At 48.6% G+C, this 14,943-nt stretch overlaps 1 pseudogene; it reads right to left on the reverse strand.

Annotated features, from left to right (window-relative positions):
• The window catches only part of LOC115071958, a 17,652-nt pseudogene extending 2,997 nt beyond the window's left edge, over positions 1–14,655 (reverse strand).
• Positions 14,656–14,943: the final 288 nt, after the last annotated feature.

Consider the following 14,943-nt stretch of genomic DNA (forward strand, 5'->3'; position numbering starts at 1 on the left):
CAGACTGGCCAGGCCAGCGCCCCCTGGGCATCTTGCCCAAAGCAGACTCTTGCTTATACATTTCAACTGCTTCATGGGGGGATGGCACATCCTTTGGGGGAAGGGGACACTCAAGAGGAATACATTTGGCCTCATCCCCCATCAGGCTAAGTTCCACTTTCGTGCTGTCATCTCTGCATGGTCCTGGCTGCAACCCTGTGTCTGTAATGATGGAGAGGCTGCCTGAAGACTCTGATCTATGGCAAACCTACCGCATCCATGGCAAGGCTGGGGGCTCCGTGGAAGGCTTGCCCACAGAAAGTTCTTCCTTTTCTGGTAGCTGTGTGACACTGGAGGGGAAGGACACAACTCCAGGACAGGCCTCTTCCTTGGGGATTGGGTCCTTGACGGCAGGGCTGGCCATCAGTGCCTTGGCCTGCTTATCATTGCTGTTGAGTCGCTCTTTTTTATGAGAGAAAAACCACCACCAGCCAAGGAGTGCTAACATTCCAGGCAGCGCCAAGGGGAAGAGTGAGCGGAACTGGATTGCCATCTTGGAAGCGTGGGTGAGGGAGCTATGCCTAGGGGAGGAGAAAGGAAAAGTGATGTTATAAAAGCCAGGTAAATGAGTATAGGAACTGCACACCGGGATGAAGCATTATGCCACACATGGCTTCGTGTTTTGTTGTGGAGACAAACAATGTAAATGCCTTGGTGTTCCCTGGCTGGTTCAGGAGGTTAGGAACCACTGCTCTAGGACTTTTGCTTCTCTAACTGTGGTCCATAGACAAAAGGCACTGACTATCACCAGGGAACCTACTAGAAGTACTGCACCTCAGCCCCACCCCAGACTTAATGGATCACAGCTGCATCTTAACAAGATCCCTGGTGGGGGGGGGTGGATCTAAGCATGCTACAATCAGAAGGAATGTCAGCAGAACAGGAGATATCTCTGCCCCAAAGAGATGGGGATGATGGGCTTCCAGGTACAGAGGTCTTCTCCAGAAGTCCTTCCATCTGTAACAGAGAACCTCACTAATAGCTAAAGGTGAAGCAAGGAGAAGAGTAGGGCTAAGCAGCAGCCAGAGCTCAGGCGATTTTGCACATACCCCTCTAGGTGGGAAGCTTCTATGATGCCACCTGTGGCTTCATATTCAGCATGTAGCCTTGTCAGAATCTTTTCCTGTACCACTTCATCCTCATCCATCTTGTTTGGGACCCATCACTACCTTAAAGGCTAAATAACTTAAGGTAATGCAACTGGGGGATGGGGAGCCAGCTTCTAGCCTACATTAAACCTGGAACTCACCAGTGAGTAGATGCATTGTATGAGCCAAGAAAAGAGGAAATCCTTTACTACTTTTTGAAAGAGCTTTACTAATAGCTCTTGAAACCTTGCGCGCTCACCCTATGACCCAGAAATACCACACCTACAAAGCTAAACAAAAATACCCATGCACAGGCAGTGGCCCATAAGAATCCCCACCAAGATTATCATATGAAACAAAACTGGAATTGGCCTTTCAGAGCAAACACTGCCAAAGAGACTGAAATCTATGAATATGCTGGTAGAAATCCTTTACTACTTTTTGAAAGAGCTTTACTAATAGCTCTTGAAACCTTGCGCGCTCACCCTATGACCCAGAAATACCACACCTACAAAGCTAAACAAAAATACCCTTGCATAGGCAGTGGCCCATAAGAATCCCCACCAAGATTATCATATGAAACAAAACTGGAATTGGCCTTTCAGAGCAAACACTGCCAAAGAGACTGAAATCTATGAATATGCTGGTGTTAGAGAAAGACCATCTCTTCTGTACTGACACAGATGAAGTAAAAAGCTGTAGACTGCATTGGCAGGCGGGGACACACCAACCAGCTGGAGGAGAGGGCAAGTTTCTTCACACTGACTCTGTAACAGCAACCTTGGTGAATTCATTTATTAGCTGTGGGTGGTTGTTTTTTTTTTGTTTGTTTTGTTTTTAGTAGATTTGTTGGAACATCTATTTACAAATAGACTTTTTAGAACAGTGTTTTTTCCAAGTTGGACCCACATTAGTAACACCAAGGAAGCCATTTTTTTGTTTTATTGGCCTTGAACTTTCAATTCTTTTGCCTCAGCCTCCCAAATAATGGGATTACAACTGAGATTAGAGTGTGAGTCACCACACCCAGCTGCTGAGGAAGCTTTTAAAGGCCCAAGGCCAAGGTAGCAGCACCCAGACCCATTAAATCAATCTGAGAAGGTGGAGGCAGCACCAGGTGGCTTTTGTTTTAAACCCAGGTGATTCCAACAGGCAGTTTTGAGAACTTTTTTTTGAGTTTTGCAGCTTGTAGCACACATTCAAAAGACCAACACTACTCAAGGAGATTCACTTTGTATTTGTTTCAAGATAGGTGACTTGAAATGGTCGCTTAGGCCAGGGAGCACACAGCCTGTAATCAGGACAGCAAGCTGTGTGCAACAGACACAAGCTAACAAAAGAGAGGCTAGAGTCTGAACCTGACCATAGGTTTCCATTCTGACTCCTTACTTACTAGACAATCTCTTTTCAGTGGGACTTAAAAGCACAATGTTTTCCAGACCAGCAGAGACAAGCTCTGCCACCTTTGAAAGTAAATTACCCCCCCTACCCCTCACCCCCCCCCCGTTTCCCACAGTTGCAGGTTATGCCACTCTGCCTCCCAAGACCCCAGAAGCTGGCTGGTTGCAATAAGGAGAGGGCAACAGCAACACTCACTCCAGCATCCGGCAATCCACAGCCCAGGTGGGGCCCTCTCTCCACTTCACCAGCTGTTTGCAGTCCTTGCTCAGCAGAATACCCAGAACCAGCGCCTGGGTCTTGCTAAGGATGCTTGCCGCCAGGGGGCACCTCCAGGGGACTCCAGAAGGCAACTGATGCCCCTTCCCCAACCTCATTTCCCACCAGTCAAGAAAACAGCTAGCCCCCTCATTCCCTCACCCCATCCAGTCTCTTGTCAGTCAAGCCTTCTTGGGAATTGCTAAGAGGCCATTTTCCCCAAATTACAGGTCTGAGAGGTCTACAGGAGGTGGCACAGGATTCACCTGACCATCCAGACAGGGCTGCTTGTGCACAAACCTGTACACACACACATACACACACACACACACACACACACACACACACACACACACACGCCCTTCAGTCTCACAAGGCTTCCTGCTACCTTCCTTCTCTGGCAGAACTTATGAGTTGCTGTCTTTTTCCTGGGAATTTTGTCTTTTTGTTTTCAAACCTGAACCTTCCAAGACAAAAAGTGAACTGAACGCTGTGGGTTCCAAAGTCCCTGCACTCATAGACTAAGGGGAGGCTGTCCCAAGGCCGCCTTCTCACCAGGAGGCAGGCTGCCTACAAGCAGGGAAAGCCACCTACAGGGATGCTTCACAGTCCAGCCCTAGGCTGGTGAGGACGACGCTCAGCTATTTTGAATCTCTTGGAATTAAACGACTGCCTGCTTATTTTTAGCAGGCCCTTTTGCCCGGGAGTAGATGCATGCTGGCTTGTGGCCAAGCGGTCACACAGCGCTGAAGGCAGGCACGTGCTCTAGCCACAAAGGCCTCTGCATTCATCGGCTCACTCCAGGTTCTAAAGGGCTCCCTTTCTCTTTCCAGATAAGTACCTGTGGCTTCTCAGAACAAACCAGCTGACAAACCAGTCTGCAGCCTAGAGCTTTCTAAACAAGAGGGGAATGGTACAAAAAAGTGTTGGTCCTGGTGACTAAGCCAATTTGGCTGCAATTACTGTGAAAAAGAGCTGCATGTAATTGACAGAAAAGTCCATCATAAAAACAACAGCTTAAGGGCCAAGTACCCAAGTCCAGTCTGAGCTCAGGTCTGTTTGGTAGAATATCCACTTTGTGCTCTGGGTGGACGGTCACATACCCTCGAGTAGAATTTAAACATTCCTCTCATTATCCCAGTGTTTGTCACCACGAAGGTGCTTGCCCAGGTCACTTCATTCCCAGAGCACAGCACAGCAAGCTCTTACTTACGGCTCTTCCCCTTGAAGGGGTCTTCCCTCTTGCAGGGACTCAGGACTGAAAGCCCAGCCCAGCACCACAGGCCTCAGCATGGATAGTAGCAGCAAGCTGCCGGCCTCACTGAGGCCCATCCCTCAGGTGGGAGTTAATGGGGGAAGAGCACACCCTCAGTCCCTTGCCCGACTGCAAGAGTACCCCTAGATTTGCACCAGCAGCTTTTTCTGAATTTCTCTTCAGATCACAGTTGCTCACACTGAGTTGCTAACAAGAAGCAACTCTGCTACCAAGCTCATGATCCAGGTAGGAGACTCCACCTCTAACTCCCTCACACTCATTTTCACACTCACACACCCTGCCTCTACCACAAGCAGCAGGCAGAGCCCAGGAAGGTTCTCTCAAAGAGGGCCAGGATTTCTGTAGGCTGCAATGGGTGGGAAGGGAGAAATGGCACTATGGTTCTAATGCCTTTAAGGGTAGGTAATGTGGAGGGGGCAGAAGTCCCTGGGCAGAGCCTAAAGAGCTGGTGAGGGGCAAAATAAGTTGTGACCTGTATAGTCAAGGCAGTAGCAGAACAGTTAAAGTGGAGCAGGTCAACCAGAGGTAACGGCTGGGGCGAATCCTCATGTGGTGACTACTGTCCAACACTGGCAGCCATTTAGCCACAGGAGGTTACTGAGCACTTGAAATGTGACAAATGTGACTGTGGAACTCAATTTCTAATCTTACCTAAAGTGAATTGAAATAGCCACTTGCTGGTGGCTACAACCTTCAGGGACGGTGCTCTCAGAAGACCCCCAAGGTACTTGAGGTCCTGACCAAGGCTGCAGAGACCAGTGCCTACCTTGCTGGCAGAGAGCAGTTTTGCCACTGAGGCTGGAGGTGATGGTGAAGCTGGGGGCGATGATGAGCCTGGGTTACTTCTCTCCAGCAGCATGGCTGAGGCCCAGGATCACAGAGATGGAGCCATGTCTCAGGTGTGCTGGTCTTAGCCCAACCCTGGGGGTCTGAGCAAGTTGTGACTCATGAGAGCACCCTCAAAATTCCATGTTAGCTCATAGTGGGCTGGGAGGCCTGCCCAGGGCTATCCCCACACCCTCCATTGTAATGGCCCACAGGGCCCCAAAAGCATGCCAGAACAGGCAGACAGATGTGCTCAGGGGCAGCTCTCACCCTTCACCTATAGGTAGGCCAGCCATCATAACATCAGGAAATGCTTCTCAGTCCATTTCACAGTAGGACAGCAGAAGCTTAACCCAACATATGGATTGAGGACCTGCTCAGTGCAGCTTCTCTGGTCAAAAAAGGAAGACTGAAGTCTAGAACCAAGAACTCCAGGTAAGAAAAGCTGGAAGTCAAAACTCTCAGCTCTAGAAATGGTGTCTTCCTTGCCAGTCCAACCAGCAGTTAAAGTAACTCCCAGTTTAGAAAACCTGGCAACAAAGTTACCAATAAACTAACAAAGTTACACAATCAATTATGGGCCTCTCTCTGCTGCCAGACCCAACCTCAATCCTCTCTTGTGGTAGGGGAAAACCATCAACCCCTCCTACCACGCATGAAGAGTGAGCAGCTGGGGGCAGAGGAGTGTTTTTAGAAAACTTTGAAGACTGTGTCCTATCCACCCTGCCCCTGCTCTCAGGTTCTTTATGATCACTGGGCTTTACAAGTGAATTTGTCAAGCTCTGGGGGATGATGGCAAAGCAGATGCAGGAATGTACTCCTGGGTACACTGAGTTCCAGTCTCATCAGAGAAGGCACCACACAGGCCTACCCCAAAGGTATGAGCAGTGATCTGATTTGGCACACCGGTAACTCCACCTCTGAGGCTGAGACAGGAGGATCATGAGTTAGAGACCCTGCCTCAAAACCAAGCAAACAAAAACCAATTAAAGATGGTGTATACCTACATAAGATATCAGAAAAGATGTTAGTGTGTGGCAAAAGAGCTCCACTTCATCACCTTCAGTGGTCAGAGGTAATGTAAGACCCAAATTACAGACTATGCAATGCCAGCAACAAAGAAATCACAAAGACAATTTCAATTTCAACAAATATTTATTAGTAACTACAGGTACCAAGCAAGGTAGGCCAGAAATGAACGAATTTGAGTCTTTCATAGCTTCTTTAGTGAGATGCTTTTGCTGCTCACTGGTATGAACTAGTCCAAGAGACAGGGCAGTGTCAGGTGGTGGGGTAACAAGCAGGAAACTGCCATTTCCCCAGGAGAGGACATTCAAATGTCCTTGGCTGGGGTTGGGAGGACATTAAACTGAATGAGGACAAACCAAGGGTTGGGTTGTTGTAGTATTCAGACTTTCAGTATCCACTTTCACCACCACCTGGGTGCTCAAATCCAGATTCCCTCTCCTTTACAATCTCCAGAAAGTAAAGCCAGCTCTTCTGTTAGCTTGGTGGAAGGGACAGGACCTACTGGCTTAGCTGTCTCTGCTGAATAATCTTGTGTTCAGTCCCATACCCCAATGCACACCTTCAGAGGCACCTTCCCTCCTGCACACATCAGCTTGCTTCTTGTTGGTCACCCGCCCATGTACACTTTCACAGCAAGGTATGTGAGGATGTGTTCTGCCAAGAAACATGACTAAATCAAGAAAGGAGTATCATATCCAAGAAGGAGCACAATAGAAGGAGAAAACTCCCAGGAGGAAAGGGAAGCAGAGCCAGTAGAAAAGGTTAAATCCCCAGAGCAACAAGGAACTCTTAGGAGGATCTGGTCTATGTAACCACAATGAGAGCGCTTTCCATCAGCGTAGCCTGGCAAAGAGTAAATTCAATCCCTAGCACAATAACTAATAAATAAATAAAGCTTTTTATAAGCAATGCTGTGCTAGATTTTTGCTATTATTCTAAAGACATGTTCTCACTACATAGCCCAAGCACTGGCCTCAAATTCATAATCATCCCACCTCAGCCTCCCAAGTGTTGGGATTACAAGGATATACCACCATGCGCAGCTGAAACGTCCTACTTAACTTACACACAAGCTGCAATGGTTGTTCTATTGTCCTACAGCTTTACACTTATTAACTACAATAAATACACATAAGTGTCAACTTACATACATACAAACTTGTAATGCTTTCTTTTCTCATAATTGATGGCAATTTTGTTTCCGATACCCCTAAACTGACATGCTGACGTAACATGCTCGCAGACCTTTTGGGAACCACAGCAACAGTCTCCTTACCCCTGAGGTAGCAGGACCCCCTCAGGACCAGTCATTTCATAAAGTTATCATACCTACCTTGACCGAGTTCCATGGAAAGAGAAAGGAAAAGAGCTCTCAGGAAGCCAAAGTAGAAGGAGGAGTAGGGACTCAAATTTCAGGTAATAAGACAATACAGAGAAGCACGCAATGTAACACACCCACAGTCTCTGAACTGGTTGAGAGCACAGAGCCCTAAGGCACCCCTGGCACATCCAGGTGCAAAAATTGGAAGGCTGGGGGAGAGTATTTTGGATGGGCAGGAGGACAAGGGTGCCTCTCAGAAGACATGCCATCAGAGCCTCAGAACCGGAACAATGCCGAGCCATGACTGAGACTGAGGATGGGGCACAGGAATGCAGGGGAAAGTGGGAGAAAAGTTCCAGGAGAGAGAACTAGTGCCAAAGTCCTCAGGCAGGAACAAGCTTGGCTAACTCAAGGGACAGCACGTAGAGGCCAAGATGTGATCAGATGCTAGTTCGGCATTCCCTGCAGAAGCAATGCTTAAGGTGGCCCGGGATTCACAGGATGTGGTGGAATATGCTTCCAGAGGGGCAACTGACTGACCCAAAGTTTTGTTCTTAATTCATAAACAGAAACTGCTTCTATAATCTATTCCAGAAATAGGACGCTGGTTGGGAACATAACAGGTGTGCTGTGTGAGTAAACAGGCTCACTTTTTACTTCAAAATCTCAGCAAACATGCTTGTCAGGAAGCCTTGCAGTCACACTACTCATTAGCTTAGTGAGCCGCTGCTGGACCAGTGCCCTCAGCCCCACCCTTCTGTGAATCTATCCCTTTAAAGAGGTCTAGCCTCCAGAGGTAGGTGTACTCAAGTACATACACACAGCCTCACAAAACCCTTGATACTTCTTTGAATCAGACCTTGCAAAAACAACCTTCCTCTCCAGCCAACATAAACCATAAGCCACAAAGGGCCTTATATGGCTTGGAGCTTTCTTAATCAGAAACATAGATGGGCTGGAGTTGGCAACTCCAACTTGGAAGGAGGAAGGGGGGGTGTATAAGGAACAGGCAAGCTTGTTGAAGTCCTTTTTCATCCCTCTTCCGCCTTGGCTTCCAGCAAAAAAATTCCCACAGGGGGTGGGTGGTGGTGGGATACCAGCTAAAGATGTGGCTCAGAGGTAGAGTCCCTAGTGTGTGCATAGCAACACACACACACACACACACACACACACACACACACACACACTCTATTGGATTGGGACCACCACTTTGCCCCCTGTTTGTATTCTGCTGAAAACTAGAGACTACCCATCCATCCAGTTTCAGACTTTTTTATGCTATTTAGTGCCAGACCTTAAGTTTGGACAACTTCACAAAGGAAAAAAAGGACTTATGTAGTTTCCTGAGAAGTTAGCTACCAGGACAACAAGTTGTCCTCATTGCCCAGGACAGCACCTGACCTGTCTCCCCAGCTCACTGACTGCCTCAGTCACATGCCTGCCTGGCACAGGAGGCAGGATTAGGGCCCTGCCCCAGAGCCAGAATAGAAAAGGCAGCCCCAGAGACTTCTTAAACAGCCAATCCTCCACAGCCTATAGCAGTTTCTAAGCAGTTATTCTCTTCCCTCCCATTAGTGGCAATAGTGGTTACAGCAGGACCTGTCCTGGACACTTGTAGCCACATGAACTTGGCTCTCCTGAAGGATACCACCTGCTAAAAATAACCACAGGCTTGGTGGAGCAGGCCACACCAAAGCCAAAGGACAAAGCTAGGAGGTTATTCTCGCACTGCCTTTTCTCCCAGAGCGCACACAAGTGCTGGTCTCTCTCCAAGGCAGCTGGAAGTGGGAGTCACTCCTGCTAGAGTGACAAGGAGGGGTGCACAACAGACAGAGCTGCCTCCAGGAGGGGTGCCATCCCTGGGCCTCACAAGGCCCACTCAGGCCAATGCTGGAGAGAAGGGTCTGGGGCTACCTTGAACTGACCTTGTGGTCTCCCCTTCTCTTAAGTAATAGCCTACTGAGGGCCAGGGGATGGTCTCATGACCTCCATGTGAAGTCTGACAGGCAATGTTATTATTAGCCAAGGAATGAGTGACTTCAAGGTTGCCTCTGCAACCTGCCCTCTCTTAAGGCAGTTTCCTAGGCCCTAAGGCACTAAGGCTTTTTTAGTCAGTACTTCCTCGTGCATTTCAAAGATGCATTTCCCTAGTGATGACAAGGCTCTGTAAAAAGTTTAAGAGTAGGACCGGGAACTTCAGTTTCCCATGAAATGGGACAATAGCTCCATGGGGTTGTAATGAAGCTTCAGTGACTCAAAACACTTCACAGGCTCAGTCAGTGGGATAAACTTTAAATTCATGTTCTGGATGAAGTGATAATGGGGCAGTAAATAAGAAACAGTGGGGGGGCAGAAAGGGAATGGAGAAGTAAAGGATACCTCATTCAACCCAGGTTCAAAGCTAGCCCAGACCTCCCAATGTCAAGAAATCACTTTATCCTCTTTGGGGTCTCAAAGAGGATTTCAAACTATAGATATTTAACTTCAGAGTTGAGAGGATAAAACAGTATGGTTAAACAACAACAACAAAAATATCTAGGTAGATAAGAGTAGTTCAGACCTGTAATCCTAGCTACTTGGAAGGCTGAGGGAGGAGGATAGCTTGAGCCTAGGAGTCTAAGGCCAGCCAAGGCAACAAAATAAGACTCCATTTCAATTAAAAACAAATGTCTCCTGCCCATTCGTAACATCCAGCTCAGAAGAAAGGGAAATCTCATACTACATACCCAAAGCCAGTCTAGCAAGGTTCAAACAAAGCAGACCCAGACCCAGCACTTCAGGATCAGCACCATCCCCACCTCCTCATTTGAGGCCTGTTAAAGGGCACTCTCTAACATTAAGATGGACGGCAGGAAGCCAGGCCCTGTAGCTAGTGTCTGTAATCCCGGCACTTGGAAGTTTCTGGCAATATTATCATGAGCCTGAGGCCAGGTCGGGAGATACACAATGAGTTCAAAACCAGTCTTTAGATACATGGACAAGACCCTGTTTTTTTTTTTTTTAAAAAAAAAAGATGGACTATAGGTACAGAATGAAAATTCAAACTGGTTTAGCAAAGGGCTCATGCTGAGGTCCTTTTGGAAGTCACCGGGTCTGGTGACATATGACATTTGGAGACCAAGGACAATGAGCACAGATTGTAGCGAACCTGCAAGAACCTTCAAAGTAATCACAGGCTCTCAAAGCAAAGTGGCTGTCTACAGGATGACCCACTGTGCTTTGTGCCTGTATCCTCAAGTCCCTTGCCAAGTTCATCTCTCAGACCATCTCCTCAGTGCAGACCAGACCATGCTTCTTACATGGAAAGGAAAAATTTGTCACCAAAGTGATTGGATTTCTGAACTATGGAACACTAAAATCTAAACGTGATTTTTTTTTTTTGTACATTGGAGCAAATTAAACTTTCAGAGGACAAAGAATATGCTAGGCCAGTACTGTGCAAAAGAACTTTCTATGATAATGAAAATTTTCTTGACTTCCAGTGCCCAGGAAGGCAGCCCCATTCCCCAGCGACTCCAAAACTCCCAGGAGCAAAATCAGAATACCTTTAAAGCTTTTAGTTCACTAAACCTCCTTTACCAGCTGAAAAAACTAGGGGCCTAAGGGGGCAAATACAAACTGCTCTGGGCTTGGAGAACTACACCAAGACCCCAAGCTCTTGTCCCAAGTCCAGCAGCAAAACAACTTTCATTGGTCCTGAACTTTTCCTCCCAGAACTTACGTTGCTGCCCTGCTATGTTCCCAGTGCAAATGGGCCTCAGTGACGCGGCTAAGTGAACACAACCAGCCCATATTACAGAACAGGGAACAGAATGTTTACCAAAATCAACTGCAAATGCATCCAGATGGCAAGGTCCTGGACAGAATAATACCATGCACCAATGGCAGAAAAAGAAAGCTATGGAAAGGGAGGTAGGGATGGAGGTGAGTGCCTATAATCCCAGCATCTAGGCTGAGGCAGAAGGACCCTGACTTCAAGATAGCCTCAGTAACACAGCAAAACCCTGCCTTAAAAAAAAAAAAGTTAAGGAAAACAAACAAACAAACAAACAAAAGGAAGTTAAGAAAAAGCACATTTGAGGTAAGAGCATTTCCTAGCATGTATGAGGCCCTATGTTCACTCACTGAGGGAGTGAGGGAGGGAGTGAGGGAGGGAGTGAGGGAGGCTACACACACTTGAAAATTACTGTCTTTTTTTCTTTTTAATGTAACTCTGGCTAGCCTGGAACTTACTACCCAGACCAAGCTGGTCTCAAAGTTATAGCAATCCTCTAGTCTCTGCCTCCTAATGCTGGGATCACAGGTGTGTTGTTGGCATGCACTGGCAACACCCCTTCACTGCAACAATCTATTTAGAAAGCAGCAAAAGATTAGAAGAAAAGCCCAAGGAATTAAGAATAGTCCTTGGTTCTTCTCAGAGAGGCCTGGTCCAAACCCACACTTGTCAATTTTTCTACCCCTCAATTTGGATTTTTTTTACAGCCATTCAAACACTCCAGAATGCCTTCCTCAATCCAGGAGGTGTGAAGACTAAAGGATTAAGGTGAGTTGTCTACAACTCACCTCTCACAGAACCTGTCAAGAGGGATCCCGTACACCTTAGTTCCTACATGAGAGTTAACTTCTCCAGACAGCCCAGTCTTCTTTCAAACATGCTCATGGACTCAGATTTAAGTCCCTGGGTCAGCAGATTCACTCAGTGGGATGCATCATACACTGAATATCTGGTATTAAATATTCATAAAGTGTGTGTGTGTGTGTGTGTGTGTGTGTGTATGTGTGTGTGTAACTACACCAATGAGGAGAACCAAAACTTGCCCTAAGACATAAGGTTTAGGGCTTACACCCCACTGTAGTGATTAGCAGGCCCTCAAACAGTAAGAGACATTTCAGTGGGGCATGAAGCCCACAGAACCCAGAACCTCCCCATAATAGAGAAAAGTTTCTAGAGTGACTATTCAAAGAAAACAAGTACCAGAGACTACTTTCCCCCAACAGAGCTACACAGAGGCCCAGGCATGGAAAACGAAAGCAAGATTAAAGGAGGAGTGGCTGAAACAGGGCAGCTATCCAGGCCCCGCTGCCTGCCCTTCGATGCCTTAACATGCCAGTCTGATCCAGACACACTGACCCAGGAGGCTAGGTGGTAAAGCATGGAAAAACCAATTTGTCCTTCTTTTCCTGCCAATCAAGATACTAGGGGAAAGAGTGCTTTTAATAATAACTCAAATCACTCGGATGACTGAGTCAAACTCATAGGGATTGCTTGAAGGTGAGGGTGGGGAAGGAGATGATGTTTAAGCACTTATTATGGACCAGATACAGCCCTAAGTCTCAAATATGACCTCCATCCCTTTATAAGGATGAGAAAGGGAAAACAGTGGATGTTAAGAACAACCTTCTTCTACAAACTATGACTATGATCAGCCTGGATCCCAGGCCCAAGTATAATAGGGGTTACCAGGTAACAAGACTGCTTTAAAATATTGATGCCCAGCAACCTTATACTGGAGACAGCAACTCCAGCAACTGAGCAGGCAACTTAACAGATACTTGTATCTCTGCTGTCACCCTGCAGTGGCCAAGTGAGAATGCATTTTCTACAAACATCTGGGAGATGGGTGAGATACCTACAAGGGACTCCACCTAGACCCAAACCCACTAGATCTGGATCAGGTCTAATTCACAGGGTAGGATAGTTAACTACAACCAACACCCTACAGAACAACGAAGCCAAGGGAATTCACAAACTTATTGAAGCTTTAGTGATTTGCATACCTCTAGGATACAGAGGACTTCTTCTAACCCAAGGCCCCATTTCACAAGACTACACCCAGGAATTACCCAGAACCTACAAAACAGGTTAGAGGTGAAAGAAGAAAGGCTCAACACAAAGTCCAAAAAGCTCCCAAAACATAACTTCACTTGTTTCCTGGACTCAGACAGTCTTAAATAGTCACCAGGTGAACCACCTTGAATGCTTGTAACTGAGGAATCAGATACAGCAAATCATTCAGGCCTCTTCATTTCAAAGATGCTCTGTACCCTTAAAGAAGGAATGGCTAAGTGGCCCTAAGAGTCGAAACTTTGCTTTTAAAATAAAGAATTTAAAACAAACAACAAAAAACCCACCGGTACTAATTTTGGAAGAACTTGGAAGTTAAATAAGCATGTAAGGTTATTTCCAGAAGGAACATTTTTTTTTTGCAAATGCTGTTCTAGATCAGTCACTGCAACACACGGAGGTAGAGGGAGGTAGCAAAGCAACAGACTAAACGGTTACATCAGGTCCAGCAGCCCAGACTCCACTGCAGGAGTTAAATTTAAACACCAAGCAACCTCCACTTCAGCAGGGGAAAGACCAGCAGTTTAAACTCACTAATTGCCCTACACATACACCCTACCCTACAGGTCTAGGGAGGCCTCCATTCGCACCTGGGGCGAAGTCCACCGGCATTGTGTTAAACCGCAGCCCAGGCAATAGAAAGGCATCCATCGCCCTAAGCAGCGCCCTAAGCATTTCCCGGGAGAGAAAGGTCCCGCTAAGCACAGGACTTCCTGGAGGTCGCTAGAGCACAGCCCAAGTGCCGCCAAGCACCTTCCCTCCCCGGAAAGGAAAAAGGGAAAACCATAACAGAGTAGCAGACACGGGAATACTGGTCCCGGAGGCGTACCTACGATCGCGAGCCCACAAGGTCCCTAGAGATCAGCGACCTGGGGTGGAGCGCGACTTGTGACCCTGAGCTACCCTGGGCCTGCAGTCAGCAGGCACAAGCTGCGAGAGAGGTCCTCCACCTTTCTGGACATGCTTAAGGGGCTACCAACGGCTTATCTCCCTGGAGACACCCAAGCCCTAGACCTCCCGACCCCAGGTCGGTCCTGACTGTCCCTCCGCGATCACACCCCATCTCCCGGCCCATCCTCCCCGCTTGGACCGCCGAGCCCTCGGCACCCGTGCGCGGCACGGAACTCCAGGGCCCGACCTACCTTGCTCCGGCTTGCCACCGCCGCCGAGCCACCCCAGAACGAGGGAAGCGGGCCCAGAAGTTTAATGAGGTTCCGGAAGCGACCAATTCCAAGTCCAATCCCTCAGCGCGGAGAAGGGTCCCCCAAAGGTTTGGGGACCCTCTCGCCCGTTTTGGGCACTGGGTCCTGCCTAAAGCCCGCCCCCGCCGCCTCCTCTCCGGGCTCAGGCTGGGTACACACGACCTTTGAAAAGTAAACGCCAGTGAGCCTGGGCGACCTTGGGTGGGACGCGCTCGGGATCGCCACCCAGGAGGGTGAGCGAGCTCGGGGAAAGTTGAGGCGCAGAGCGGCGCCCGCGCCTTTGCGCCCTCATCCCCATCCCAGAAGCTGGTGACGCGCGAGGGGGGGGGCAGCCGCTCAGAGCAGCGCCCCGAGCTCCGAGCACGCGATCTGTCAGCAGGAGCCGGGGAGCAGACCGCCCGGCGGGGGAGGAGGAGCAGGGGGCGCGCGTGCCACCAAGGCTCAGCCCCGCCGGCTTGACAAGGAACGCGGCGCGCACTCGGCTCGGTCCCCAGCGCGCGGGTCGCACCCCGCACCTGCACCCCAGGTGCCCCATCACCCCAGCTCACTCTTCTTCAGGGCCCCGCAAGCGGGTGGCCCGGGCCGCCGCCACTTACCAGCTCCCCGGCAACCGTCGAGATGCACCGTTCTCCAGCCGCCGCCCCCCTGCTCCCCGCCTTGCC

The sequence above is a fragment of the Nannospalax galili genome, unplaced genomic scaffold, assembly GCF_000622305.1.
Source record: "Nannospalax galili isolate Female #2095 unplaced genomic scaffold, S.galili_v1.0 scaffold879, whole genome shotgun sequence".
Classification (NCBI taxonomy): Eukaryota; Metazoa; Chordata; class Mammalia; order Rodentia; family Spalacidae; genus Nannospalax; species Nannospalax galili.